Source organism: Leucoraja erinacea, chromosome 10 (assembly GCF_028641065.1).
Source record: "Leucoraja erinacea ecotype New England chromosome 10, Leri_hhj_1, whole genome shotgun sequence".
NCBI lineage: Eukaryota > Metazoa > Chordata > Chondrichthyes > Rajiformes > Rajidae > Leucoraja > Leucoraja erinaceus.
Window position 1 is genome coordinate 56090453 of NC_073386.1, and position 6000 is coordinate 56096452.

A 6000-nucleotide genomic window follows, 5' to 3' on the forward strand; every position below is an offset into this window, starting at 1 on the left:
GTAATAACTTTTGCACTTGAGTAATTGTTATATCTCATAATAGCAAACATGTTGTTTTAATCGTTTACATGAGGGCCAGAGCTGTCAAAGAAGTAGTTAAGATAGACACAAAAAGCTGGAGTAACTCAGCGCGACAGACAGCACCTCTGGAGAGAAGAAATGGGTGACGTTTCGGGTTGTGACCTTTCTTCAGACTGGTTAGGGATAAGAGAAAAGAGAGATATAGACGGTGATGTGGAGAGATAAAGACCAATGAATGAAAGATATGCAAAAAAGTAACAATGGTAAAGGAAACAGGCCATTGTCAGCTGTTTGTAGGGTGAAAATGAGAAGCTAGTGCGACTTGGGTGGGGAGGGATAAAGAGAGAGGGAATGCCGGGGCTACCTGAAGTGAGAGAAATCACTAATCATACCACTTGGGCTGTAAGCTGCCCAAACAAAATGTGAGATGCTGTTCCTCCAATTTCCATTTAGCCTCACTCTGACAATGGAGGACACCTAGGACAGAAAGGTCTGTGTAGGAATGGGAAGGAGAATTAAAGTATCCAGCAAATGGGAGATCCGGTTGGTTCAGGCAGGCTGAGCGAAGGTGTTCCGTGAAACAATCGCCCAGTCTGCATTTGGTGTTCAGGCCCGCTGAGTTACTTTTTGTGTCTATCTTCAGGTTAAACCAGCATCTGCAGTTCCTTCTTATACAAAGGAGATAGTTAAGGCAGATACAACAAACCAGGTTGGGGTGGCACAGTGGTAGAGTTGTTGCCTAACGCCAGAGACCTGGGTTCAATCCTGACTACAGGTGCTGACTGTACGGGTACTCAAGTTTCCTCCCACACTCCAAAGACATATAGGTTTGTAGGTTACACAAAAAAGCTGGAGAAACTCAGCGGGTGCAACAGCATCTATGGAGCGAAGGAAATAGGCAACGTTTCGGGCCAAAACCCTTCTTCAGACTGATAGGGTGCGGGGGTGGGCGGGGACAAGAAAGGAAAAAGGAGGAGGAGCCCGAAGGCTGGGGGATGGGAGGAGACAGCAGGGTGACTGAGGAAGGGGAGGAGACAGCAAGGACTAACAAAATTGGGAGAATTCGATGTTCATGCCCCCAGGATGCAGACTCCCCAAACGGAATATGAGGTGCTGTTCCTCCAATTTCCGGTGTTGCTCGCTGTGGCCATGGAGGAGACCCAGGACAGAGAGGTCGGAGATGGAGTGGGAGGGGGAGTTGAAGTGCTGAGCCACCGGGAGGTCAGCTTGGTTATTGCGGACCGAGCGGAGGTGTTCGGCGAAACGATCGCCCAACCTCCGCTTGGTCTCACCGATATAGATCTGCTGACATCTAGAGCAGCAGACGCAATAGATGAGGTTGGAAGAGATGCAGGTAAACCTCTGTCGCACCTGGAACAATTGCTTGGGTCCTTGAACGGAGTCGAGGGGGGAGGTAAAGGGACAAGTGTTGCATCTCTTGCGGTTGCAAGGGAAAGTGCCTGGGGAGGGGGTGGTATGAGAGGGAAGGGAAGAATTGACAAGGGAGTTATGGAGGGAGCGGTCTTTGCGGAAGGCAGATATGGGGGGAGATGGGAAGATGTGGCGAGTGGTGGGGTCACGTTGGAGGTGGCGAAACTGACGGAGGTTTACTTTTTGTATGTGACGGCTGGTGGGGTGAAAGGTGAGGACTAGGGGGACTCGGCCCTTGTTGCGAGTACTCACCACTCACCACATCTTCCTATCTCCCCCCATATCTGCCTTCCGCAAAGACCGCTCCCTCTCACATTCTTCCCTTCCCTCTCATACCACCCCCTCCCCAGGCACTTTCCCTTGCAACCGCAAGAGATGCAACACTTGTCCCTTTACCTCCCCCCTCGACTCCGTTCAAGGACCCAAGCAATCGTTGCAGGTGCGACAGAGGTTTACCTGCATCTCCTCCAACCTCATCTATTGCGTCCGCTGCTATAGATGTCAGCAGATCTATATCGGTGAGACCAAGCGGAGGTTGGGCGATTGTTTCGCCGAACACCTCCGCTCGGTCCGCAATAACCAAGCTGACCTCCCGGTGGCTCAGCACTTCAAATCCCCCTCCCACTCCGTCTCCGACCTCTCTGTCCTGGGTCTCCTCCATGGCCACAGCGAGCAGCACCGGAAATTGGAGGAACAGCACCTCATATTCCGTTTGGGGAGTCTGCATCCTGGGGGCATGAACATCGAATTCTCCCAATTTTGTTAGTCCTTGCTGTCTCCTCCCCTTCCTCAGTCACCCTGCTGTCTCCTCCCATCCCCCAGCCTTCGGGCTCCTCCTCCTTTTTCCTTTCTTGTCCCCGCCCACCCCCGCCCCCGATCAGTCTGAAGAAGGGTTTCGGCCCGAAACGTTGCCTATTTCCTTCGCTCCATAGATGCTGCTGCATCCGCTGAGTTTCTCCAGCTTTTTTGTGTAACCTTCGATTCTCCAGCATCTGCAGTTCCTTCTTAAACACTAGGTTTGTAGGTTAATTGGCTTCGGTAAGAATTGTATAGTGTCCCTAGTCTGTAGGATAATGCTAGTGTACGGAGTGATCACTAGCCAGCACGGACTCAGTAGGCCGAAGGGCATGTTACCCCGCTGAATGTCTAAACTAAAAGTACCATTAAAAAAAATTTGGGCAGGTACAGGTGACATTTAGAGCGGAAAAAGGACACAAAGTGCTGGTGTAACTCAGCGGGTCAGCCAGCATCTCTGGAGAACCAGAGATCACGAGAGATGCTGCCTGAACTGCTTAGTTACTCCAGCACTTTGTGTCTTTTAAAAAAGAAACCAGCACTTACTTTTCCTTGTTTCCAAGGTTTAGAGGAATGTGGACCAAACCGGGGTAAATGGTGCTTGCGTAGATGGAACATCTTGGTGGGCATGGCAGAGTTGGGCTGAAGAGCCTGTTTCTGTTCTGTTCTGTATGACTCTAAAAGTATGATTTTCTTTTTTGCTTTAGATTTTCTGAGAGTATGAATATACTGCAAATATTAAACTTAATTATTAAAACTTAATTATATTTTGGCAGAATCGACACGTGAAAATTGTCCCATGTCGTTATCAGTTACGTCTGCTGGATCCAAATCGGATATTTGCCATTCTATTCCTGAAGTTTGCAAGACAACAGGAGAGCAAATGGCTCAGAATCTAAATAAACGTATTGAGTATTTTAAACATCAGGTAATTATTAAACAAACATATTTTACAGAATATTAGCTACAATAATGGGATGAGAATAAAATAACAAATGTTAATACATTATATCAGTGCTCTTCAATCTTTTAATACATAGCGCCCACTTTTGTAACTTTCGTGAGGGTAAAATTTCCGTACCGCCCACTAATATATAAAATAATATAAAAAAGTTACTTACCCAGCATAAAACAATAAAATTAATTGAAATTTCCTTTAATTTAATGAGATCCTTGAGCCTGACGCTGGGAAACTAAATGTTGGATATCTGGTTCGATTTTCATAAGGAACAAGTGAAGGTCTCCTCTTTCAGTGATTTTCAGACAGTTTCTCTGTTTGGTTGACAATACAGGGGGAGGGCAACCCCAACAAACCCAATCACCGATCCTGGAGAGAAGATACATGTAGTGAGAACTCCTTCGCCCAATCATATAACAGTATCTGCAACCATCTTCATACATGGCAACAAAGTAGAAACATCTTAGTACATAGAGAAACATACCATTGAAGGCAACCAATCACGGGTGACGGTGGGGAGACGCAGAAACAAAGTAGAAACATCTTTAGGGCAATAAGAAACTTCCAGGTGCAGGCCACCCTTCTGGACCAATCACAAGTATGCATTAAGCGTCAGTGTTCTGGTACTCCTGCAAAAGCCCAGACTTTTTGGCAACCAGTGGGTCACAGGTGCAGAAGCTTCCTGAAAATTCTGCAAAGTTCCAGCCAGGTCCAGCAGCTTGCAAAGTGATGTCACCAGCCCATTCTCACAACACCCACTTGCCATCTCCCAAATACCCAAATCCCTGCATATCTACATGTGAAGCAATATCGTGGCGCGTTGAATGAAAACATTTTGGCACAATCTTGTTCTATGTATGTTCATTACTCGTATAAGCGAGTTTGGTATTCCGACTGCGCATGCCCAGGTCATATGTCACTGGAGAAAAGCATTCTCCACAGATCCAGAGCTCCGGCCTCAGTCAGTCAGTACAAAGGAGCGGCGGTCAACGTGATAGATGGTAGGGGACAGGAGGCAGGGACTGGGGAACGGGAGAAGGGCTTTTATTGGGCGTGTGTCTGCAGGAGAGTTCAGCTGTCCTGTCGCTCTGGTGGTTATCGGTCGGCCTACAGCCAGCGAGAAGCAGCGCCGCCTGGCCGGGCCAACCGACAGTCCCAGAGCGGGCGCGGGGCTCCGGCTCCGCTGGGCCGTCCCCGTCCAGAGGCTCCAGCCCGGCTCCGCTCTGGGGGGCGTTCGGTGGTGATTAAACATTACAATAATTTACATAGTTAAAAATTAAAGCAGCATAAAAGTTTAAAATACATAATTCAAATACTTTTCTCTAAAATGATAGTAATTTTTTCTTTTCACATACACTCTCTCACAGATTTGAGTTTGTATATTTTGGATATTTTTACTACAGCATGTAATTATTCAGCCGCCCACCTGAAAGCTTAAATCGCCCACTAGTGGGCGGTGCCGCCCTGGTTGAAGAGCACCGCATTACATTATTGGTTAATTTAATAACATTAATATCGTAATAATTAATAGATTTTTTTTTTAAAGGAGCATCCCTATGTTACTCATTTATAACATTACTTAAATAGAGTAGAAGCTGCTTAGAAGTTATACTATTTCAATTTGAAAAGTTTTTAATCTCATCCTGATGTAATATAACATAATTTTATTTGCAATCTCCACAAATTTATTGTCAAAATTCATAGGTAGCTACCTTTAGTGGCAGTTGAGCAAATATAATGGTTTCATACTGTTCCATTCACCAGTACTCTTCATACTGCACCAAAAACAAAAATAGTAAGTCATGTTTCAATGTATGTCTGGTGATAGGAGTAAAGAAGAAGTTACTGAGTAGATTTCAGGAGAAAGTTTTACTTAGTGTAATGTAACATTTTCATCTTGGTTCGCACTTCTGATAATTATTACGTTGAACCAAAATGCATGCAACATTCCCACTGATAGCTAGTATTCTCTGGTCCATAATTCCATCCCACTGATAGCTAGTATTCCCTGGTCCATAATTCCATCCTGAATGGAACATTCTACCATTTGGATGATTGAGAATCGTGAGGCCTTGCGTTGGGAACATACAGAGGATTGTCTTAAGTAGTGGTAGGAAATGACCACTGTATGAACTGCACACCTGCATACCCTATGTGGCAGCATCTGTGATTCCCACATTGGCCTCATTAGAATCCGCAAAACTAGAGAAGTAGGTTAACCTCTATCCCAAGGGCGTGAGAAGGAGATCAAACATTATCACTATCTCGTGTTACATGTAGAATGAACTAACATTTTTTAATTTCAAAAGGCATCTGTTTACAAGACTATATCCTTTCAATATTTTCCCAAAGGAACTGTTTTGAGACTGGAAAGTTACACTAAAATAAATTTGTAATTGACATTCATAGCATGTCCACAATTACATTTACTAAAGTATCAAATATTATTAGTGTATTCAGCATATATTAAATATTTGTTGCTTTGGTTGCTCTAATTGCATGCATTATGTCTATTGTTTATTTTTTCCTCAATAGGCACCTGGCTCTAATGTCCGAGATAGACATCTAAGTAGTATTTTAAATATCCATGTACAAATTAAATTCAGTATGGATTAAACTATACATTTCATTGAACAAATTAACTTATTCATGCTGAAAAATATATTAAAGCAGACATAATATCAAGGAGCACAAAATCCTTTATACATTATATATTAGCATTTCACAAGGAAAATAGCACATTAGCATTTCACAAGGAAAATAGCACATTGACGCAGCTGATAAATTGCTCCTAG